Source organism: Myiozetetes cayanensis, unplaced genomic scaffold, assembly GCF_022539395.1.
Source record: "Myiozetetes cayanensis isolate MyiCay16 unplaced genomic scaffold, myiCay2020 scf4, whole genome shotgun sequence".
NCBI classification, from domain to species: domain Eukaryota; kingdom Metazoa; phylum Chordata; class Aves; order Passeriformes; family Tyrannidae; genus Myiozetetes; species Myiozetetes cayanensis.
This window is the reverse complement of record NW_026087631.1, coordinates 33,848,942-33,874,471: the sequence shown is the minus strand read 5'-3', so window position 1 is coordinate 33,874,471 and position 25,530 is coordinate 33,848,942. Positions and strand designations below refer to the sequence as shown.

Sequence of the window (25,530 nt, the reverse complement as noted above, 5' to 3'; positions counted from 1 at the left end):
TCATTTCTTAGGCTCTATTTTGCAGAGGTAATATTAGAATCAACATAAAGAATTTCTTCTCTTTTTTTTTTTTTTTTTCCCCAGGACTTTAATTTCTGCACTTGTCCAACTTCTTGTACCATCATGTGGCAAGCTAGACAATGGAATGAGCAGTCAGCAAAGGTTATTTTGGGATAAATAGAAAAGGGCTATTTTTTCAGAACAAAGAGATCCCATATTCTAGACTTGCTCAGGTGCATGAGCAGATGTACAGGTACAGCAGATGGGATCATTCACAAGGTGTAGATGGGTGTCAAAGAGGCAGGCAGAAAGACTAATGCAGAATTACTGCCTTGGCCTTATGGCAGTTCACTTAGGTAGTTTCCTTCTGCTCTCCTGCATAAGAACTTCCAATTAACATTTCTACAACATACTTTAATTGCTGCATTCCTGCCTTCAGGCTGTTTCCCCCTGCTTGTAGCTTTCTTAAAGTATGAAACTGTGATTTGATAAACATGCAATTTAGATATTCAGTGTTTAGCCTCTTTTTAAGGTATAGAAGTTGTAAACTTGTGAGCTTTCCTTGGAGTCCATTTGTGCAACTTGCAAGCACATAAAAGTCACTGATCTGAGTATGAAATGACCCTTTGTACTTTATAAGATTTAGGACCCTCAAATTATAGGTGTTGAGCTAGGCAATAAACCAGTAATTAGTAGTATTTAAATAACTGATTAGACAGAAAAGGTTTTAACCTGTTATCACTTAAAGCTTCCTTTGAAATGCTGAATTGTTCTCTTCTGCTTATCCTGGCTTCTTGCCAAAACTGGAGGCAGTCACAGTCCTCTGTGGCTGCCTCTCGATGACTGTGCAGTTTTCTTTCTGGGGCTGGGGAGAGTATGACACAAAATCTGATTCTCTTTCCCCCCACCCCCACCCGTGATACAACTAATTTTAGTCATCTTCAATCTGCAAAGATGTCTTAAATTTCTGGAGAAATTTATACTATAAGGTTGTCTTATTTTTCTATGTCTTCTTAAAGGAAAATAAACTAAACTTCCTGAGCATAATAGAATTATTGCTTTCTGTTGATCTTCTCTAATTCAGGTTTCTTTGTCTTTATCTTGTCCTGTAATGCTGACTTTGAAAAATTGCACAATAATTCAGGAAATCTATTCCTCCTTTCTTCCTGGCACATTGATGCTTCTGCTTTAGGAAGGCATTAACAAAGCATTAAAAAGGAGTCATTGCTCATAAGTCAAGAGAAATGCTTGATACAAGTGGAATGTCTCAGTTTTAAATCATTGTTTTGTATTATTGTTTATCAGGTTCTTAATCTTCTGCCATCAACAAGGTAACTTATAAAACAGTTTTAGCATTTGCAAAAACTGCTTCACATGTAGAAACAGGAAAAAATAATCTGTGGAGTTTCTATTTACTGATAAAACTGGAGTATGGGTTTGAATCAGGATGAATAGATTGCTGAATATATTAAGCAATGAATGAGAACTTGCTGCTGACCAGGTTTGCTAATAGATACCTCTGCAGCCTGTGTGAATAACTACAAATAGGTATAAACATTAAGAGAAAAAAAACACCTTGAAAGACAAAGAAGGTTAATGAGTTAGCCTTCCATTCTCTACCCACAAAGCGAACTAATTAAAAGGTATGTAAGTGAATATTATGAGCTGGTGTTCATTTCAGAGATGAAGAGATGATTTCAGATACTGAATGGTACATTAGTATAGATGTGACCTGCTATTCTAATCAATTATCTTTTCTTCACAGACATGAGGAAAACATATTGATTTAATCTTGTGATTTTGTTTCTATATACAGACCAAATTGCTTTTGGCAGCTTGAACATGAGAGTAATTTACTCTGCTAATACTGTGTTTTTGTGGTCTCAGATGGATTTGAATACTGCAATTTCCTCTTATTAGGCTTATGCTTCCACCAAAAACAAAGTAAAATTAAAAATAATAAATAAATAAATAAGTAAATAAATAAAGACTTTAGTAGGTTACATTTTTGGTCTCTGCAGAATCACCTTGTTGCTTTTCCACGTTAGAAGGTGATTAACTTTTAGAAAGAGTATTTATTCCTCCTCTGCACTCTATATACTGTAATTTGTGAAGTTTATATTATAAATCTAGCCAGTAATCAACATAACAGCATGACATCTCTTTCTTGAATTATCACCTATCTTTTTGTCTCACAATTTGCTCCTGAATGCAGGCTGGAGTATTAAGATTCCTCACCTGAAAAATGTTTCCTGAACCTCCATTAACTTTGTTTTTAGTTTTCATGTGTGTGATTCCTTGTCTTTTTATTAGAGTCATGCTGAAACAAATGGCTTTATTGTGACATCCCATACTATAAATAGACCATGCTACTCGTTTTATTGTTTCGCCACTCCTTCTTCCAAACATCATATCTTTATGATATTTTGACCTTTTATAATTTTGTATAGGGATCACAACTGTCTTTTTCTCCATCTGTCCATCCAATCCACATTCATATGTTACGGTCAGAACTTAGAAAATAAAAAAGTTGCTGATATCAGAGTACTTTTTAAGTTCTCCAAAGACTTAAGCAGATCTGAATCTGTGTCACTTCAGAAATGTTCTCTCTCTTATTGACACACCACATTTCGCAGTTCTCAGCCAGCAAAACAAATGAAATGTCTGTGATCATTTATCATCCACGGATGGAAAAGAACTCAGCATGCAAGGTGAGAATACTGGGATGCATATCTCTCCACTGCTCTCTTTGAAACTCTGTCAGAACCTCAAATTCAGGCAAAATGCATAACTGGCCCAAGGTGAGGTCTTCTGTGAAACTTTGTCCCCCTGCCAAGTGCCTGGAAATGGGGAGCCTTTTGCTACACAGCATTAGAAAGGAATGTGATGAGATCTCCTTTCTTTCTTTGCACACCTAGTGTGCATGATTGTGTTAAATCACCAATTTTTTAATGCATAGGCATTAAAATGGCACCACTGCCCATTTCAGTGTATTTGTTTGATGTACTTCCATCTGCTTTTATCAAAGAGATTTTTTGGTAAGCCTGAACAATAATTAACAATCAGTATTGTCAAAATAACCCAGTGGCCAAAGTCCTTATGTGGGCTGGGGTTAAAAACCTGTCATAGTTGCAGGACCAAGCTGTAGGAATCAGAGCAGATTCCTGTGATCTTTGAAATGTCAGCTCTGGGCAGCTGAAGAGTGACGACAGCTTAAAGAAAATGATGGGAATTTTTGATTCCAGGTGCCTTTTTGAATATCTGAGAGTCTCATGGAGTAGATGTATCTATATATACATACTATGAATGCATTTTTTTTTTTGCTTATTGCTGTCTGCACAATTAGACTTTGCTAACATGTAATTAAATTACACAAATTCCCCTTTATTATCTTACACATAAAACATTTAATAAGTCTAATACATTAGAACAGAAGTCTATCACATATCCCTTTTCTTGACCCTGGTCTTTAGCAGCTGCTCAAACAGGGAATCCAGTAAGACTAGGACATGATGAGCATTCCTCTTTTCTCTGGATGAATTTGAGTTTTAGAAACTCATAGAGTATTTTTTATTCATTTTTTGTCACCACAGTTATCTTACATTTCACACTTCAGGAAGTAATTTTGCTCATTTATTTCATTGCTCTGGGAAATCTCCTCAGACCTGTCCCTCCTTGATGGAAAGTTTTTCCGAGGATTTCCTTGCTGCACTGGGATCTCATCTAAGGGAACTTTGGAGCTTCTTATCATTTTTCATTGTCCAGACACAGTTTCATTTCACTCACCCCCACACACAGGGACACACATCAATACATTTATGAAGCTTAGGTATTTCTGTACATTTTCAAGAAAAATGATGTTCAAAAGCCTCCCATTGATTTTTTGATGAATGGTTCATGCAGAAACTTGCTTGACAGCCAACAGGAATGAATAAGCTTATTCCAATAGAATCACCACCATGTCTGATTACAATATTTTTCAATGGCCAGTTTTGTGCAGAGAAAGAGATCCCTATGGGGAGGTCATTTGTCAGCCTAAGTCAGAGCTTTAATATTACTCTGAAACAGCTTAGCTGAAGTTGTGTCAGAGTTTCTCTTTTTCCTCTCAGGGAAAAAAAGAAAAAAAGAAAAAAAAAAGTATAAAGAGAATAAGGAAAAAATGTGGAGAATAGACTTGTAGAAATCAGGACACAGCAGCCAAAGTGATTTCATGTAAGCTCCTGGTGCCAATGTATTCATTTTGTCTTCTAATGGGGCATTTATTTGTGAAAAGCCTTTTTCATTTTACATTTTTCTACATCTAAATTTCCTTTAAATCTATTGTAGCCTATTTTACCAGGGTCCACTTGAGCACATTTTAATCACAAGATTATCAGATTCATATTTATCAGTGCAGTGGCTACAATAATATACACTCTGTCTCCAGAAATTAGTTTTGCTCTCAGTTCTTCCCGTAATTATCTTTAACTAGACTCTAAGAATCCCTATGTCTGAAGCAGCTTCTGCCCTAAATAGTTGTTTCAGTGGGATATGAAATTTAAATGGCAATAATTCTACTTCCTTTGCTCAATGGCTGTCAGCCAAATTAGATTTTTTTTTTTTCTTGTCATATTAACCACTTCAACATTAGGGTGAATCTGCTGTCCTGACTGTGTTAACAAGGTCCTGGTTTTAGTGGAGGGGCTGGAGTGTGTTTAGCAAATGGTAGCTGGTACAATGAAAAGTGCAAAGAAGAACAATTGCTGTGGGGTTAGAGTAAAGCTTGAATGCAGAAGAATTTCTCTTAGTTTTTTGTTGCAGCTATGTAGTCTGATACATAACTGGCACTTAAACAGTTATTATTGATAGTTAAGAAAAAGATCTAACCATGTTGGATGTGCATGTGTGCTCTGCTACCCTTCCATCTTCTGGCAAAGTAGTTTTGCTTGGTGTCCTTTTACTTCCCAGAGAAAACATTAAAATTTAATTCCTAGCAGCGCCCACCCTTTACCTCTCTGCTTCTGAGAAGGCTAGATATTGCACATTGAATTAGAAAAAAATGTTTCAAAAAAGGGTTCAGTTGTTGAGTGTTACCACGTGGGTTCTTCCAACATGTCATGGGAATTACATGATCTTTGAGGTCCCTTCCAACCCAAACTATTCTACAGGTCTATTATTCTGCCTGGAGGGAAATCCCAAGTGACTCAGTTCTCTCCTTCAGTGCTGAGCAGAGCAGTTGTTCCAAATAAAGTCTCTGAAAGAATCAAATATATTGGCAAAAGTGGGTTTAATATAAAAGCAAGAGCACGACAAAGTTCACTGGCAAGGTTCATTCTACTACTTACTACGCAGTTAAAACACACAGAGAAACAGCAAACAGAAACCTAAAATCAATCAATCTAAACCCCAAAGCAACTGAAAAATTATCTGTGTGGAGGCTGGGTCGGGGACAGGTTGGGAGGGAGAAAAGGATAAGGGCAGAAAGAGCAAGGATAAAAAGGAATAAGACACTCCTGTTGAATCACAAGGTTCAGAGGAGACCCCTCTTGCTAAACTGAGCCTAGGACTTGTACAACAGTTTAGCCTTAAGGTTTGACAGTACTTAAGAGCATTTAATCTATAGCTTAAGTTAAAGAATTTAACAAAGGATTCATACAGAATTTACTACAGCACAACAGTAACTTCCTTACAGGCCTGACTTGCAAATCTAAAGTACTTAAGGATCCAGCAGAGTGACATTCATTGTACATTTGCTATGGCATAATCACAGACCTAAAGGTATATACAAGCTATATACCTGTGAAAAACTGTCCTTGAATTCAGTAAAGGTCTCACACTGGTGCCCCTGCACCTTCTCAGCAGGTGAAGGGTTAAGCCTTTAGGAGTTAGGGTATCAGCCCAGGATCTGTCACTGTTGTTTGCAGGTCCTCCAAGTATAGCAAATTTGAGAGTTCCCTGGCTCTGAGAGGCCCCACTTTCAGAGAGTGAGGTGCTAATCAAAGGCCACTGCTTACAGGAGAGCTCAAAGGTCTCATTTCTGACCACTGTTTACAGGGTCACAATAGAGTGGGCTTTAATCATAATAATTTTCCATCCAGGCCCCCATTCAGGTCAGTGGCTGTCTTTGAAAGTTCAATAACAAAAAATATTATTCCACTTGGGTTGTTATTCAGGCAATAAAAATAACTTTGCAAGGATGTTTGTTAAAAAACAGGAGCTCATTAGGCAGCACCAATTCCTGGGAACAGTGTTTCTAATATGTTGGAGAGGAGCTCAGCCCAGATGCTGTTTAGCAAAGCTGAGCCTAACGAGCAGTTCCAGTTCTGAGATCATAGTGCAGCTCAAGAGTGGGGGAGGGAATGCACCACCACATTCTCTCCTTAACCAGATGTTCTTCAGAAGAAACATCCCTGCCCATGGGAGCGAGGTTGAAACTATGTCGTGGTTTAACCCTAGAAGGCTGCCAAGCTCCCTGCAGCCTCTTGCTTGCTGCCCACAGTGGGATGGAAGAGAAAGAGGTAAAAGTGATAAAACTTATGGGTTGAGATAAGGACATCTTGATACATAAAGCAAAAGCTGTTTGTACAAGCAAGCAAAGCAAGGAATCCCTTCCCCACTTTCCACAGTGAGGTAGGTGTTCAGCCATCCCAGGAAAGTTGGTCTCCGTCACGTGTAATGGTGACTTGGGAAGACAAGCACTCTTTCCTCCTTCCTCCCCAGCTCTGTGTGCTGAGCATGGAGTCATATGGAGTATCCCTGTGGTCAGCTGTCCCCCTTCCCAAATCCCTGTGTACCCACAGCCTCCTTGCAGGTGGGGTAGTGTGAAGAGCAGAGCAGCCCCTGACTCTGTGTGAGCAGAACTGAAAACATCCCTTGTGCCATCAACACTGTTTCCAGCACAAAACCAAAGCACAGCCCCACACCAGCTACTGTGATGAAAGTTAACTCTATCCCAGCCAAAACCAGCACTGTCTAGATGATCTTGGAGGTCTCTTCCAATCCAAACCATTCTGTGATTCTGTGGAACAGGTGGCTCTCAGAACACAGGAATATGACTGGGTGATTGCCATAAACTGATATTTGAACACGAAAACTTAGCTTCCTTGTCTGTTGCAGGCCACAGCATTTCATAAAGGGGGTTTCCTCTCCTCTCTACTGTTGAAGACTCATGGGCAGCACCTTGTATCAGGCCCTTGCAGCTCGATAGAGCGATGCCTTGACACTGGGTACCAGAACATGGGAGAGGCACCACTGGCCAAGGGTCTATGCTTTGCCTTCAGTGAGATCACTCTGAACACAACACAAGGTTCCAATGAAAAGCAAAATTAATTTTAAACTACTAAAGGGCAAAGTCAACAGCATAGTTGCTAGATTTTGGAAAGCAAATGAAAAGAAACAAGGCAATTACATACCTTATTAGCCTGCTGTGCTTGGCTAGGATTCCTGCTTCCACTCTGCTTGCGTGCCCAAGAGCTGACAGGATGTATTCAAGCTTGTTAGACACAGGACCAAGTTCCTGTAATGAGCCACATCCATCTGGCATCATCTCTCCATGCTGGAGCCTCCCACTTAGGATGGAGTCTATCTTTAATGAACTACTTTACTCATGAAGGCCTCTACTGAGTGTAAACACACAACAAGGGGATTGCCAATAACCCACGGTCTTGATAGTTAACTTAGTTACTGTTTGAATACTAGCTTTCTGCTAATGTAAATCTGTCTGATCTAACATTAACTGCTGATACGGAGGCATGTTTCCAAAATACTGTGTTGCCCATACTGTGTTATCATTCTTTTCATCAGTAGATGATGCATTAATACCATGTAAATGCTGCTCTTAATGCACAGGTTCATGAATATAAATGGAATCATCTGAGCTTGTAAGACTTTAGGTAAGACTTTAACTTCACTAGCACATCAGATTTATTTATAATCACATCACTTCAGAGATAACAAAAAATATAGGTGAAACATGGGAACAAGAGGAACTTGTGGAATAGAACTAGTAGAACTTGTGGTTTGTTACTTGAGAAAACATCAAAAAGCAATAATAAGTTTTTTAGGTTTTATGAATGTATTTAAAACTTGATACAATTTTAATACTGGAAAAATAAAACAGTGTTTTTCCAGCTTTTTGGTGAATTAAGTAACAGAAATTAATAAATTAGTTCAGCCTGAAATATTAATATTTTCCTGAATAGAAAAAGGTATATCATTTTCTTTTTGGGTTATATAATATTTTATTCACCCTTTTGTTCAGCTTGCAGTAAAAGGGGTTTCAAAAGGAAAAGTCATAAATGGTGGAACTTATAAAAATATTGACTGCAAAATTTTGGAAAGGTCAAAATCCACTATTTTATTTCATCATTATGATGCTCTCTTCCAGACAAATCTGATAGCATTTGTTTACTGGGAAAGTCCTCTTCATTAGGAGGGTTTTCTCCTGCATCACCTGGAAGGACACATTGCCCCTCATGACAGGTGAGACTGAAGAAGATGATCAAGATCTGTAGTCTAATTAAGAGTGTGTGTTTGTTGCATCTTAATGATATCCAATCTGGCCAACATTAGGTTTCTTTGAGATAATTAGAGATGAGCTGTGTCTTCAGGATTTTAGTTTTAGATCTTAAATTCTGAAAAAAAAATTCGCTTTAGGTAATTTGTTTAATCTTGCTCAAAGCAACAGGAAATCTTTCATTAAACACACTTTAAACTGTGTTTAATCCTTCATTCTTGGAATAAGCAGATTTTCTTTTCCCATTAGTGCAAAAGTACCTGCTGCTGTAAAACCAAACCAAACCAAACCAAACCAAACCAAACCAAACCAAACCAAACCAAACCAAACCAAACCCAAAAGCAAGCCCTGCAGCCATATTTGCTGAAAGATTCTTGCTTTGCTAGGGAATCTCAAATTCACAAAGACTCCTGATTGCAGTATATTTGTGTCCCATAGAATCACAGAACATCCACAGTTGGAAGGGGGATGCACAAGGATCATTGAGTCCAACTCCTGACCCTGCACAGGACATGCCAACTATCCCATCACGTGCCTGAGAGTATTGTCTGAATTCTCCTTGACCTCTGGCAGACTAGTTCATTAATTCCTGGTTGTGACCTTGTCTTACCCCTTGTTCTACACTTCCAGTCAAAATGCAGAGGTGATTCTTTGCAGTGCAATGAACTAGACTTATTCAAAATAAAGGTTAGATTTCTCAGGATATATATTACAAATAGTAGAATTTATGAGATAAGCTGTCATTATCTACACACTCACCAGCTTCAGAATGGTATATGCATTTTGCAGAGGAAATGATGTAGTACTGGAGGCAGTGCAAGACTGGCAGCCTTGAAAAATGAAGTGATCTATCCACTGCAAGGCCTCAAGACTGAGGCTTCTCAGGCTAATCTTCCCTGAACCTTTCCTGAACTGCCTAGAGCTTTGTTTTTTCATGGTGTGGCTGCATCACTAATTTTTTTAAAGAGCAGATGGCTATACCTAATTTATTCTACTTTTGTAAAGTCTTTGTGTAATACAACTAGAGTGCTTATGTAGCTAACTATAACAGGCCATTATTCTCTGTAGAATGAAATATTTTTGACTGAGATGGTGATGTGGTATAGAGGAATACAGCCCTGGTATGACTGTAGATCTCTCAAGAAATGGGGATGTGAAGTAGAGGAGCACTCATGGGTACAGGCAGCACTGGAGAGCTTATGGCTTTAAACAACTCTTCACTCCTCAGTTAAATAAATGCAGACCAGGTAAAATCAGCTTTTTTTGGGTTAAAAAGTGAACAAAGAGCAATTATTTATTTTGAGAAAGTCCCCATGTGTATTGTAAATTTGGACGTAGTGCAGCTTACACAATAATGAAGAAAGACCAAAGTGTAAAGCACATAAACAAAACCCCAACCAGATGCTAGAGTAAGGAAGAAGAAACTCTTACCATTGTCAAGCTGCTCCAAGTGAAGGACTGGGATGCTTGACAATTTGCTGTGCTCCTTGCCAGACCAAAGCTCTCATTTCAGGATCCTGGGAAGCGGTGAAAATATGAGCAAATAGCTGAGAAAAGAGGTGGAATCTTGAAATGTGTATAAAATTTTAACTGCATTGTTTTTATTGAGTGTTATTTATTTTTTTATGACTATTTATTTTATTTTATTTTTTTATCCCATTCATTTTCTATAATAATTAGATCTGGACTAATAACAGCTCTTTGATTAGGCTGTTATGATCCTGATAACAAACTCTTGATTTTACTCGTGGTTTCTTAATTGAATTCCTTTTTTTTTTGCCATTACAAAATTTTGAGTGTAATTTAGCTAGATCTGTAATCAGGAATATAATCCTGATAAGATTCTCACAGAGAAATTAGGCTGTTTTAAATGAAAAGGGAAATAAATCCTACCCCATGTAATGGAGTTCTGAGAATAACCTAAATTACATTGGTTTGTATTTATCACCTCCATTTTATGCAAATGGATAGATCTCTGTTTTCTTGCCCATCCCAGTTAATCAGCAGCACAAAGAGTGGCAGCTTCTGTTCATCCCTGGCTACTGTGGATGGGAGATCGGGAGTGCATAGTTACAGCATGTAAAACAAGGGTATAGGTCCTACTGTGCCAAAACCAAAGCCCTGCAGATGCAAATTGTTTTTGGGAAAGAAGTTAATGGATCCATTTTTCTTGGATTTCCCCATGACAAACCCACTAAACTATAATCAGATGCTCACAGCTTTAAAATTTGGGGGAACAAGCAACAAGCTCAATGGAGAGAAAAGTTGAGAACAAAGAAGGTGGGAAATGAAGATTGAAATACCACGGGAAAAAAATAGAGGAACCCAGTCTTCAGATTCATTAGCAAAAAAAAAAAAAAAAACCCACATAAAAAACCTCCACCAAAAACAAAAACCCAAAAACCACCAAAAAACCCCACAACAAAAACCCCAACAAAAAAGATGTGTATTGCATGGCATAGGATCTTATTAACAATTTTTGCTTAATAGAATGAGAGAAAAGGAGAAAAAAAGAGAAGATCTCTTGGAGGTGGTGAAAGAAGGATAACAGATGGAGGTGGAAAAAGTTGAACAGCTCCCCAGTAGTTAAAAAATTAGGAAATTCAGCTGCTTATTGTTTTGCAGCAGTTTGCTTTTTGCTTGTAACTTTCCTATTTAGCCTCCTTGTTCATAAGTATTCACTAAATTACTTAATTATGGCCTCATTAGGCACCACCAGCTTTGGGTTTCAAGTTAATGGGAGAGAGATCATTGTTCCTGCCGCATGAAGAAAGCTCTTTATCAAAGATATGAGGTGCCTGAAAATGACCTGAGGACTCACCACATAGACATGGCCTGCACTTTTGCATTTCTGTCTATGGAAACTTCCTTTCCCCAGGATTTTTGGAAAACTCTACACCAAAGTGGAATGCAGAGTTGGCTTTTGAAGGTGAATTTGTTGAGTCTTATGAACTTTGAAGAGGAATGCTCTCCTACAGGTGCCAGAGATTTATGGCAAGTGGTAGCAAATGAACACTTGCTTTCTTCTCAAATTTTTGCTGATGTTCACAGATGAACAGAAGTTTGTGATAAAACTCTAGATAGAAAGTTACAGTAATTCCTCCTTTGCACGATACCTTTTTTGTTTGGTGTTTGATTAGCTCTGAGCACTATAGTGATGGTTCATGGCTGGGACTCTTCCCTGGCATTAATAACAAGAGGAAGCAGCTGGGAAACACACCTAAAACTGGGTGAGAGAAATACCTGATTGGATTTAAAGGAAGGAATGAAAAGCATCTATGTAAGTAAACTGGCGTGCTTAGCCCACAGAGGTTGTATGTGAGGAATCTTGATACAGGTCTTGTGAGGACCAGTGACACAGTTTGCAGGGAGTCAGGGAAAGCCGAGACCAGCGGGTCCTTGTGGCTGAGTTGCAGTCCTCCTTGCTATACCTGGTAGGAAAGCGATTAGTCTCACCCTGAGGGTAAATGCCAACTGCACCCAAAACACAAGACAAGAGACTAGGGGAACAGAACAACAGCCGAAGCTGATCCCAGCCGAAGCTGTTCACAGCATGAGCTGATCTACTTTATTTCACAAAATGGAGGGCTTTTATAGAGCAAATATGGAAAGTTCAGGAATAGGGGTGAAAAAGGGGTGGAGTATGTAAAACTTGGATAAGGGATTGGATGGGTATCAGGGATTGACAGAAAAAGGGGAAGGCACATAGCTTGTCATATAACTTTTAAGTAACGAGGGCAATATGATTGGTGAGGGCAGCTACCCTCTCGGTATGCTGCCCAATCAGAAGCTGTCTCCTTTCTCCCATGGAAGAAAACCTACAACCTAACGGAATAAGAACATGAACATAAAATGGAGGTCCCAAACTAACCATAGGTTTGACCTTGTTACAATGACATATCAAAGTCTCTCAAGCAATCCATCTGGTGCAGGGACATTCGTGGCTGTCTGGTCCATGATGTCAGATGCTGACTCCATCCACCGGTCAAACTCCTCCTCATCTTCCAGCTCATCTCCAAAAGACCAGTATGCTAGTGCTACAGAAAAGTTAAATTAAGATATGGCCTTTTCCAAGGCATAACATAAAGGCACCAAGTCACATTCCTCATTACTTCATTCATTAATTCATTGGTAATAAAGTAAAAAATAAAATTGCAATGCTTTCAAAGAACTTTCTGCCACAAACACCCTCAAACCACACACTATGTAAAACTAGGAAGTGATAAAGTCTGAAGGCCTTAAAAATTTCAAGGCAACACTAGGAGAGAGAGAGGAAACAAACAGCAGAGCAAGAAGAGAATTCCCAATATTAGAATCCCAATCTAATATTGGGATATTCCCGATTCCAAAAGTTGTTGAACAGAATAATTCCGAGTGCATAAATGAGGCACAAGGCTGAAATGGGAGAAAAGCTTCTCAAACTGAGGAATTAGAGCAGCACATCCAAAGATACAACCAAAGCCTACGTATGGTCTTGGTAGTGAAAAATCCCTAAAATTTGTCATTGAAAAGAGAAAATTGCTTCATGATCCTAAAGACAGTTATCAGGAACTTAAAATGTCAACATTTAATGGTGAATACCTTACAAGCAGTATTATGTTTATATTTAAAGGTGCAAAATGTATTTACTGCTGTCACTTCTGCACATGAATTTTTCAAACCATGTTTCTGAAGTGTAGGTTTCTTGCTCCCAAATGCGCTTTTAAAAATCTGTACCTAAATTTCTACTTTACTTTTCTGTTTGTTGTGATTTAACACCAGATTGTTGTGATTTAACACTCAATCACTCCCTCACTCCCATATGGGGGAGAGAATTACAGGGTTAAAAGTGAGAAAACTTTTGGGTTGAGATAAAGACAGATTAAAAAGGAAAGCAAAAGCCTTATCCCGTTCTCAGTTTATATGTACTTTCTGCAAGTGATTAATCGTGTTCCCTTTAGTTTTTGGGCTTCAAGTGTACTTTTGTTATTCCCACAAGAATAATTACACGTTCCCATTATCCTTCTAGTAGTCCTCTTCTGTACAGGCCCAACTGCAGCTGGCCTTTTTTCTGACTGAAAGTGATTTGAATGGCATTTAATGTTCCAAATAAGTCCATATGAATGGTCTTTAAAATGATTAAGAAGCTGATTCGAAAGTTTCAAGGAGAACAATCTTGATAGGGGACAGGCATGATCATACATATTGGAGAGCAGTATCCCAAGCATTTCCTGAAGTATTTAGTCTTCATGAAAGCAACAGCACATTTGTGCAGAGTTGATATTACATTTATAGGGAAATTACATTTATAGGGAAATAAAGAAATGGTTTGAGTTGGTTGTTGGCTGTTATAGGAATATGTGTTTTTATAACATGCCTTTAACCTGTTACAATCTGTAGGCCAGCCTTTTGAGCACAAAATCCTATTCTGATTTCTAAACAAACCACTTAATTTAATGTTTTACAGAGTTTCAAACTATTGCTTATCTTTGTGACACCTTTTAAAATTTATTTTGTATGCATATTTCTCTCACAACTTTAAGTCCCTGTTGTTTAGATTTAAATATTGCTTGCCAAGAGGAATGAATAAAAAGTGGTCTATCATACTCAACAACATATTTTATCACATAAGGTGTCAAAAATTATTACATTCAACCCAATATATGAGCACTAAAATAAAGGCAAAAGATTATCACCCAAGAAAACAATTCTCTCTTCTTTGGTCCCTAAAGTGGCAATTATTCCCTTCATAAAGAGAAGTTGTAATGCTGTGGTGAGAATAAACTGTACTATCCAACATTCATTTTGTTATAAGTTACTTTTTCTCTGGAATTTTGAAGATGGCAAAAATACCTGCAGGACAAAGAAATATAGTAAGAGATTTTTATTGCAGTGCTGGGTACCCATTTCCAGCACTGGGTGCACCTTTGAATCAAACAAAGAGCACACTGCTGTTTGAAAACCGCGCTTTTTGTACCCTTTGATATCAGTTGTTGAATATTCATTTTACTGTCCGCTTGTTGCCTTAAAAGGTAATTTCTCTGCTTTGGAAGTGGGTGTTATCTTTTGGCTGGTTGTAACATACCTCCCTTGGGCTCGTACAGGGGGCTCTTGCATCATCCTCACATTGCCAGGCATGGAGAGTCTCTCTGTGTATCCACATGGCACAGAGGAATACATTTTTATTCATAATTTGTTCCCTGGCCGCAAAAGATTCCCTGGTGAGAGGTCCAGATAGGACCCTTCACCTTACAGTCTCCACGGTACGCCTATAAGTTAGTAAATATACAGAAATAGTTCTTTTGTTAGTACCCTCTGTTCATTTTAATTTGCTTGGAATAAAATCAGTTCCTCAATTTTTCACACATTTTAGCATCTTTAGGGTGATTGCATCATCTGTGGCACAGTGTAATCCCATGGGCCCTGAGGTGATCCAAGGCAACCATGTGGATGTCACAGTGCAGACTCTTGCCAATTTTCTTGTTAAAAAAATCCAATCAGGTCCAACTTGTCTCAAAAGTCCATTTTTGACAGACAAGTACATTACTGGTGGCATTTGTTCAAAATTATTCTGAGTGTTTACACACTGGTGGTCAGGACACAGGTCATACACATGGGAGAACCAGGGTTGAGGCTTTGCTGTGGTTCGTGCAGCACAGCTCATACTAAATCTGACCATGAGAAACTTACACTTTAAGGCAGACTAAGGAAATCTATCTTTCCAATCTTCCTTAAACTTTTTCGTCCTTACTCATGTGCCTGTGAAATGACATTGCTTCATAAAATTTCTTTGTGTTGAAAGCATTTCATCTACCTCCTTTAAAAGAAGGATGTATTTCCTGGCAAGCAGCTGTATTGAGCACAACTTCTTTCCCCAGGAGATGTGATCTACATCCTTTCTTTAATTTCTTGATGAGCCTGGAATAAGAGATTCAGCAGGCCCTAGGAAGATTTTAAAGTTGATCTGGGAAAGGAAAAAAAAAAATCCTTCTTTTGCCTGGAGAGTTCATTCAAGGAGCTGAACACTCTGTGACCCCAGCTGGATAAAGACAGTTTATCTGATTTATACACATGCAAACATAATGCTGCTCAATGCAAAGGCATTGAATGGATGGTCCCTGGTGACCATTTACAGAGGCAGAGTGTTAAAAGTGTTAATGTGATCAATAAAGAGGAAAAGGCCTGGGAGTAGCACTCAATCTGAGCTGCCGAAGCTTCACAGAACATTGCCACTGAAATAAATATTTAGTAACTGCACTAAAGGTTCTATTCTTTTGACAGGATGAGTTTCATGCCTCATGGCACAAAAGTTATGAGATTTCAGTCTGTAATCAAAGAATAACTATATTTTTCATAAGAAGAAGATGTTGCTTCTTTTCCTGACATGTGATGATTAAATGAAACAGTCCTACCTTCTATTCTCCCCCCTTCCTCTTTCACTTTTTGGCAGAAGAGAGAACAAGGTGTGGGGGGGGAGTGAAGGAGTACACAGAGAGAAGAGGAAGAGCCTAAACAATAGGAGAAAATGTGTGTTATCAGACTGTGGCAAACTTGAAATTGGTTTCTAATGTAGTGGCCAGTGGGTGCCACTACATGGCACTATTATGTGATTTGAGTTTGAGGTTGAATTGTGGCTACCTGAGAGTAAAAATGTTCTGGAACTCATGATTAAGACCACAGAAAATGCACTGAGGTTTAGGCATAAAAGGTATTCAGATATCTGGATTCCATAGGATCAGTTGCAGTTGGAAAATGGATTACTTTTTTTTGACTACTATAGTATTACCCCATCACTTATGATGTGATTTTGTTTTGTAGATATTTTTTGTTATTAACTCATTTTATAAATTTATTTTTAGACTAAACTGAGTCCACTTCGCTTAAGGCTCCCAAGTGTGAGATGGTGCAGAAGTTTGTGTCAATAACACATAAATAATAAAATTGTGCCAGGTTTAAGATTAAAAACTTTAGATTTTGACAGCTGAGGATTTTGGCACATAAGAGAGCTTTGGGGGAAAGTACATCCTGGCTAGGTGTTCCTGCTACAGTCATGGCTAGGCTCCGCGAACGAAGATTTGAGAATGGCTCTTCCCACACTTGCTACAAGCGCACTGATGGCTAAAAAGGTCAATGCGAGATAGACAAGTCCGGTTGCAGAAGGCACAGCAGAAAGACTCCCCAGGTGATACAGACGAGACGCGATTCTTTCTGTGTTGTCTTTTCTCCTCGAGAGTGATCCTGCGTGTGTTCTCAAAAGCAGCAGCAGCGTTATAGATGGTGTGTCTCCAGGCCTCCCGATTGGAGGCCAGGGTAGACCAATGGTGGTGATCAATATGGCCAAGGCTGAGGGATTGTTTCAGGCAGTCCTTGGATCTCCTCTTCGGGGCTCCTCTCTTGCGGCAGCCAGTGGCAAGTTCCCCATAGAGCACGATCTTAGGGAGGCGGTAGTCCTGCATCCTGGAGACGTGCCCTGCCCAGCGCAGCTGTGTTCTCAGCAGCATGGCCTCAATGCTCGTGACTGCTGCCTGTTCAAGGACAGACGTGTTGGTCACATAGTCAGTCCAGTGGATGTTTAGGATTGTACGGAGGCAGCGCTGATGAAAGCGTTTTAAGAGACACAAGTGGTGCCAGTAAATGACCCATCATTCAGATCCATATAAAAGAGTAGACAGTACAATGGCTCTTTAAACACTGATCTTAGTACTTTTCTTCAGGTGTTTGTTTTGCCACACTGTTTTATGGAGTTTACCAAAAGCTCTGTATGCCTTTGCTAACCTGTTGTCTATTTCTGCATCAATCTTACCGTCTGAGGAGATGATGCTTCCCAGGTAATTAAATGGCTGAACTGATTTAAGCTGTTTCACCAATGGTGATATGGGGATGATGGAAGAATTCCTGAGGTGTAGGCTGATATAAAACTTCTGTCTTCTTCAAGCTGACTTCCAGTCCAAAAAGCTCAGCAGCCTCTGCAAAGCAGGATATTAAATGCTGCAGAGCTCCTTCTGTGTGGGCAATGAGGGTGGCATCATCAGCGTAAAGCAGCTCCCGGACAAGATGATTTAAGGTCTTAGTGTGGGCCTTCAGTCACCTTAGGTTTAATAGGCTCCCATAGTTCCTGCTACAGTATAACAATGAAATTCTGCAATAAAGTTGTCTCTTAAAATGTCTCCTGGCTTCTGGAGTCCTCCAGGTGAGAGGTGCTGCACATGGACCCCTGTGCATGGACTACATGCATATGAACAACTATAAATGACATTTCCATGAGCGTTTCCATGGATCTTTCCAACTCATCAGCCTCCAGAGACTGCACCACATCCACCAAAGTGTATTTTGATTCAAGTCATAACATTTTCTTAACTATGAAGGGTAGAACTGCAAGGAGATGCTCACCTGTTACGAAGTTATCTGTGTTAGGGGAACAATTGGGATTCTTCTGCTGGAAATCAGCAGTAGAGAGGGGGCAGAGGTAGGACTGGTATGGAATAAATGGTTTGATGTCAAGTAGCTCAGAACTGGAACATTCTCTGGAAGCATGAAGGAGTGATAAATTAGCACCTGAATGTCTTCGTATTCCCATAGTGTGACTGGCCAACTCCCTGGAGATGGTGAGAGAATGCCTCAAAACACAGCCTTCTAAATAAAAAAACAGAATTAACTGTGGTTTTAGTAACACATGAGCTGCAACCATCAGAAAAATCGGTTCGCTGTTCGTCTAAACTCAGCATATTTCAGCCATTTAAAGCTATGAAATAGCTCAAAGTACCTTGAATTATGTTACTGTTTGGTGCCTGGAAAAAGCAGGGTGAATAAATAAATACATATAAATAAATATATACATATTTTGATAATAATGTGGGGGTGGTTTTGTTTGTTTGTTTTTGTTTTTGTGGGTTTTTTGTTTGGTGTTGTTTTTTGTGGTTTTTTTTTTTTTGTTTGGTTTTTTTTTTTTTTTTTACAGAATTAGAAAGGTGTTATCAGAAAGGTAACTGAAAACCTAATTTTTTTAAAGTAAGTAATTTCTGAAAGTATTTCCATTAATGGGATCCTGCTGTAGTTGTCCCTATGGGCAGCCAACATCGCTTTCACTGGTGCAGTTGTTTTGCTGCTTTTCACTTTCTACTCTCTCCAATCAGATCCAATTAGATGGAGGCCAATCTCAGGTGTGTTGTGCTATGGTCTTTTCCTGTAACCAAATATTCCTAAGGTAATGGAAACATTGTAGAGTACCTGGTCTTAGCTGAGGTCCCACGTGTATTCTGTGATGCAATGAAGCTTTTGTCAAGTTGGTGAATTCAGTACATGACCAGTACATAACAATTCTTCATTGATTTCACATTTTATGACTTAACTTCAAGGAAAACTCTAAATTTCTAGAAACCCTTGTTGGGGTTTCGTGCATGTCCCACAGTAATTTTTTTTTTTTTTTTTTGCTGTGTATTCTTTCTCTCATTCACCAAGAGAAACCCCTCAAAATTATTTAAATGTTGGTTTGATTAAGTTATTGTTTTAGTTTCTAGGAAAAGAATTTTTAGTGAAACAACCAGCAGTGGAAATTGCTTCTTTGTCTTGTCCTGGTACTTAAACTAAATAAAAAGTGTTGATTTATTCATTCTTATTTTTTAACTTCTTAAATACTCAGATGAGTCCTGCTTTTAAATGTACTGGACATACTAGAGTATGGGAGTGGAATCCACACAATCTGTTTCCCCAAGTAGTTAATTTTATGACTGTTAGTTCAATTAACATTATTTTAGCTGCTTTGTTTATGTGTTGGGAGCTTTGGAGTGGTTTTTTGGGTTTGGGAACTGGTAGTGGTAAGAAGGATATTCCCACGTAATAAAGGAACACACTATTGCATTCATACCCCTCAAAAAATAGCCTGCAATTTTTTTGTGATTACTTACGTGTCTGTTGTGAACATGAGATTTGATTACAAATAGAGAAAAATACCCCACCATTTGCATAAAATATGTCAAAACATCTCAGTTAAATGAATGGTCTCTTGTAGGAGAAGTTACATATTAAGGTTATTTTCTAGTAGCTTAAAAAGTATTTTTATGGAGTTTATTCCATACTATTGATAGTTGTAAAAAACAGGGCTACTGCTCTCATGCCTTTTCTTTTTTTGGCTAAGCCTAAAAATCCTAGCTGTCATGCTAAGGTAAACACTATGAAATACATTTTAGTATGCAGTGCAATTTTCTCTGTACCTTTACTGTATTGACTTTTCAGAGGGAAAAAAAAAAAAAAAGCAACCTGCGTAGGACATGGTTAAATATGGTTAATTAAAAAAAAAAAAAAAAAAAAAGGAAAGACAGGAATAGACATATAGTTGAGAAGAAAGCTTTTGAAAGCACTAAGTGCTGGCCTCAGATTGCTCCCACTGAAAGTGTTATTGACTTCAGTGGATGCTGAGCGATGCTAGCATTCATATAGCTCATATATTCTTATTTTTCAATTCTATATTTCTTAGTTTCTTCTGTTTGTTTTTTTTTTTTTCTTATTAAGAACTATAGTTATCAGCTGTAATAGAGGAACACAAAATTGCACTTGAAAATCTAGTAAATGAGGTGAACTGCGAGATGCTACAGCTAAAACCTGACATGTGCATCGTGTACTTCAAATTCTGCTGCATGTGATGGGGGGGCAACCTGGTCACGTCACACTATAGTTCGTAAAAAAAGTGGTTATTTACAAGCCAATTATGTTTCTTTTTGGTTGACTGCACTAAAAACCTTTCTGTAAGAATCTCCTCAACTTCAGAACAGAAGTCATACAGGGCAAATTATGTCTGACTCAAATAGATTTGGTATTTTGGAACTGTAAAACAGAGCCTAAGTAGAGTACTTTGGAATAATTTATGAGTGAGTAGAAGTCCCATGCCCTGGTTTTAAAATGATGTATATTTCAAAGATCAAATCTCAGGAAGGTCAGAGGAACTTCTAACTCATTTTAGGGCTATGAAAGACTTCCAACAGCTGTTTACAAGGGCTTACAATTCTGGCTTCCTTTTTTCAAAAACTACGTAACAAACCCCACATTTGAAACCCTTACTCCAGTTCATATTGTGGTATCACCTTGCCAAACGGCTCATGTGTGTCTTTGCAGAGCTAAGAGCAGGTTGGACATTCTTAATGACACACATTTATTATTTACACTCCAATCAGCATTTCAGAAGTCTGCAGAAATATTCTGAATACGTGTATTTGTGAAAGAATGGTAACATTTCTATATTTTCAACATTTTTATACTTCCTAGTAGTTAAATACTATAAATTAATCACTGTCCCTTTCTTGTGTTTGTTTGTTGTCCTTTTTTACCAATGGAATATCCTTCTACAATAGGCTTCTGGGTCCTTCTCTTTCAAAAATATATTTTTCACTTGTTTTGTATACAAACCATCATCAAGGCTCTTTTAAGCCTTCTTTTAAACATCATTTAACAGTAAGCCCATTAAAACTGTCCTTTCCATGTTGCAATTATCTGAATCTTTTCCAGACTATTCAATCATTTTTCCCAATCATATGTTTTTGTAGCAAGGCTGATCCCAACACACAGTCACACACAGAGCTAAAAAAATTTCTCCCTTCTCACACAATTTTTGTTCTCCTTGCTTATTCATCAGGCTGGGCACTGTTTGCCCCTCTTGGCTCCCAAAATAATGGCTGTGCTCTACAAGTAACAGAACCCACAGGTCTGCTACGAGGTCGCTTTGTTGGGGAGAGCAATTCCTGCCTTTGATGAGGCATAATGCACATTGTGTGAACCACCAGGTGATCCAAATTCATTGATGTATTATTTGCTGCTTCACAACTGCTGTTGCTTGTTTAGATATTTTTGCTACCTTTTTACTTTTCTATTTTTTTTCCTTTTTCCTTTTTTTTTTTTTTCTTTCATAAGCATTACTGAGGATGCTAAGTGCATTTACAGTTTCCTTGATCCTTCTTTACATGGTCCTTATTGGTCAGTTGTTGGATCCTGGATCCTCTGCTCCGTTACACTGCTATTGATGAGCTGACGCACACGACTCCATTAAGCCACATTTTATTCTTCCAGAGGATAAATCCACAATTTTTTCCTAAAAGTGATTGCTGAGCTCTATCATTAATCCATTAAACTACCATAATACTGGGCTGGATTTTTATCATACTTTTGCCCATTGCCATACAGCAAATTCCTTAGTGGTGTTGGAGGATATTAAGTCAAAATAGGTACCTCAAATCACCTTGATTTTCCATGATTTTCAGAAAACAGTTTTACAAAAAAATAATTAGAAAAAATCCTTTTTATCATTAACTACACTACTATTCTTTCAGTGTCTATCCATGATTCTTGGCTTTTGTCTTGGAATTGTCAATTATGACCTCTTTGGAGCATAATAATTCCTCTTCCTCAAGTGCTTTTTTGTTTGTTTAAAGTTGCACAGACCTCTGCAAAGAAATAAAGGACAGGTCACATTCTTAAGTTTTGTATTATCTGATTTTTAAAATCTAAAATTAATGTAATATTAATGCCTGCTTAATGTGCTATTCCTTAATACAAATTAATTTTCATTATACATTAATTTAATATTAATTATTGCCTCAGGAAGTTGTAGGTGATACTTCTGTGCCTAGAGGGGCATAATTATGTTTAATTCAAACTTTACCCCTCCAAGATGGATTTACAGAATTTTCTGCTCAGCTTCTCTAGGGTGCACCTCAGTGTAAGATTCACATCCTGTGAAGACTCTTAACATTTGGATCTACTGAGGTAACTGTGCTTGAAACCACACTAGATCCCAAGCAGCAGTAATAGGGTGATTCCTAAACCTAGGGGAAATGCCCCATAATGCAAAATTATTCCTTCTATTTCTGTAGAAGAATGAAATTAATTGCCTGGTGAAGTCCCAGCAACTTTGTTTCTTACAGTATCATAGAATCACAGAATGGTTTGGATTGGAAGGGACCTTAAAGAACATGTCATTCCAACCTCCCTGCTGTTCTTTCTGGTGTTTGTTTATTAAAAAGGAAAAAAAAATAAAATGTAATTAATTTTTTTTTGTTATAATTGGCTGGAAAATGGAAAATACTAATGCCTGCAAGCAACTTTTTAGAGTCATACTTCTTGCTTTGTTATCAAGTCCTAGTAATAATCTTAGTTAATAACTCAAAATTACTATTGCAAGTTTTGCATATAGTAATTTGTAGAAGATAAGTCATGTATGTTTTTATTTAATGACACCACATAAGTGAAAGGGATCTTTTCCTCTATATTTTTCCTTGAGAAAAAAAAGTTAAATATATTTATAAGGGGCAGGTTTGCTTCCTAAGGATCTTGAGTGCTCCAATGAGCATCCGAAAATTAAGGATATTCTCCTGTGCACAAGAGTTGAGTGGAATTTATTCCTGTGTTGTTGCTGACCAAAAGACTAAGGTATTCATCAACCCTGAAATTTGCTTGCAGGGGATGTATGTTGTGAATACAGCATTGCCTATTTGAAGTGCTTATAAATAATGGCATCTTGTGTTTCTTTTTGTGTTGCAGTGGGAAACAGACTGCAATCCATATCCACTGGTTTGGCCATAGACATTTGAAATGATATATTATATCCCTTTAGCCTGAAAACTTTACCTTTCTGTCCAAAGAGAAACAGATAACATGGGAGCTCAGGGCAGAACGAAGGTAGAAACAGAAAATATCCACTAATGTTTAAAACTCTTTGCTAACAGAGATAGGGTTTTTTTTCTAGTGTTCCATCAGATCGCAAATATAGCAAGACAAATGGTTTTTCCTTAGTGAAATATTCCATTAGAAAGATTCCTTAGGGAAATATTCCACAATAAATTTACATTTTCATATATGAATACACACATATTTTACAGCCCCTAAGATTTTATCAGTGGCCTCTGCTAATGCTTTTTTTTTTTTTTGGCCACAGTTGATGTTAACAGTTTAGCAGGATTTAACATGATGTAGTGTAAGGATGTAGATGTAGGATTTAACATGATGCTGCCTGTATAGGAGCTAAAAAAAAAGTGTACAAAAATGCCAAAATCTGGAATAAACTAGGGGTGAAATTATTGTGTTCATGGCAACTTTCTGTGGTAAACAAGTTTGTAAAGGACAAATATACTGGAAAAGTGAGATTTCAAAAAAACAGCACTGTTGGTCACATTGACATGGGCAAGTTAATAATTGGTGTTATTAACAGTATTCTCTTTATGCTTTACAGCTGTACATTTTCAGATTTCACTAGGATAACAAAAGCATTGCTTTTCACTATTACTATATTATTACAGGAAACAAAAGCTGAAATTCTGAAAACTCTGAATTGTCAAGACAGTGCAGTTACCTGAACAATGAGCAACAATAATATCAACTTTCCAATCCTTTTGCTGTTAGCTGTCATGAGAATAAAGAGTGCATATGTTGGGTTTTGGAAGAGAACGTAAACAAATGGAAATCAAGTTTAAAATGAGAGACTACAATTATACTTCTTTATCTCTTAATTTTCTTTGTGTAGGGACTCAAAGATATTTTTAAAGTAATCTTTTAATTACTATTAATTTAGTCTCTCTCATAATACATTTTAAATGTATTTAAATTTTTGAATCTCATAATTTTATTCCTTTTGTTCTGCCATCCCATTGAAGCTACATGGTATAAATCACAGACTAATGTGAAATGAACTAGTAAGTTGGTACATAATAGGCAATTTCTTTATATCTGCTGAAGTATTTCACATGGACTGATAAATACATTATACCAAATATCTGCAAGTGGTTTTTGGAGAATGCAAATTCAGAAACTTCTGGAGAAATTTAGCCTCTTGACATTCAGTGTTCTGCATGGACCTGGGAGTTTGGGCCTGGATTATTTAGTTTGTTTTGTGTTTGTTTTCCTGGTGATAAAGACACGGGTAACTGTAGCCATGGAACTCATCTGGTGAAAGATACTCCAGCTAAGCACCACAGGAAATAATCTCTTTATGATGACCTTGTGTCACTGCAAGTACAAAAGAGTCTTCATAGCTGAATGCTCTAGCCCTGGGGATTACTAATGATGGAAAGTAATAGCTTTTAAACTTCTAGCCACCTGAGCTGCGTGTCACACACATTTATTCCCTTTGGAATTTAAAATATGCATTTATGTGGTATCTCCCAGGGTGTTTTCACAGCAGCAATATCACCTTGGTGATGAATCCTCATGAATTTCAGGCACATCGCAGTGAGACACTGTTAGTGATTGATTACCTCCAGGGAGCCAAGGAGCTCAAAAATGAACATGGCAATCCAGAAAACATTGGTCACTTTCTGTTGTGTTGATGCTCAATACAGTCAGTGAAATGCTCTTTGGAAATGCCTGGAGAAACAAATCAGTAAAACAATCATAAGGATTTCTTCTTTGTTTCTATTCAGAGATATGGATAAAAAAATCACTTGGATAATGAGAAGAAACCCAAAGACTTATAGGCTTAAAATACAAGGCATTTCTGTTGTGACCTTCAGGCCATTTATCTCTTTTGTCGGATCTGTTCCCTGCTATGCCCTGACCAGCCCAGGTATAAGATATCAAGTCTTGAAATGCCAATTATTATTTCCTTTGAAAGGTTATACATCATCTTACTCAGTATGCAGGAAGTCATCAATACTTGTATGAATATTTCTGATTTGTTTATAAAATCTAATGGTGGTTATTAACGCCAGATCCAATGAAAAACCCGCAGCAGAGAAGGAGTCCTTTTCCAGAGGTAGCTGTCTAATCAGGTTTGGGTTGGAAATAACCTTAAAGATCATCCAATTTCACCCCCTTGTGATGGCCAGGAACACCTTCCACTACCTCTGCAACCTCTAAGCTCTATCCAACCTGGCCTTGAACACTTCCAGGGATGGGACAGTCACAGTTTCTCTGGACAACCTGTGCCAGGGCCTCACCACCCTCACATCCAAGAATTCCTTCTCAATATCCCATCTAACCCTACCCTCTTTTCCTTTATAATGTAACCTTGTCTGTGGTCACAGAATGTGTGAGCCTGAGGTGGAGTGTATAACCAGGTGATTGCATAGGAAGATAGC

At 37.9% G+C, this 25,530-nt stretch overlaps 1 protein-coding gene across 3 annotated transcripts in view; it reads right to left on the bottom strand.

Annotated features, from left to right (window-relative positions):
* HAPLN1 (hyaluronan and proteoglycan link protein 1) overlaps positions 1–21,948 on the bottom strand; it is a 114,735-nt gene extending 92,787 nt beyond the window's left edge. For 2 of the 3 annotated variants that reach the window (XM_050329116.1, XM_050329121.1), the window contains exons 1-2: positions 12,366–21,948; positions 9,926–10,011 (exon numbers count right to left, since the gene is read on the bottom strand). The gene's annotated coding sequence lies outside the window, so the exon portion shown is untranslated. The remainder of the gene's footprint in view (positions 1–9,925; positions 10,012–12,365) is intronic. The other variant, XM_050329118.1, reaches the window with a different exon arrangement.
* Positions 21,949–25,530: the final 3,582 nt, after the last annotated feature.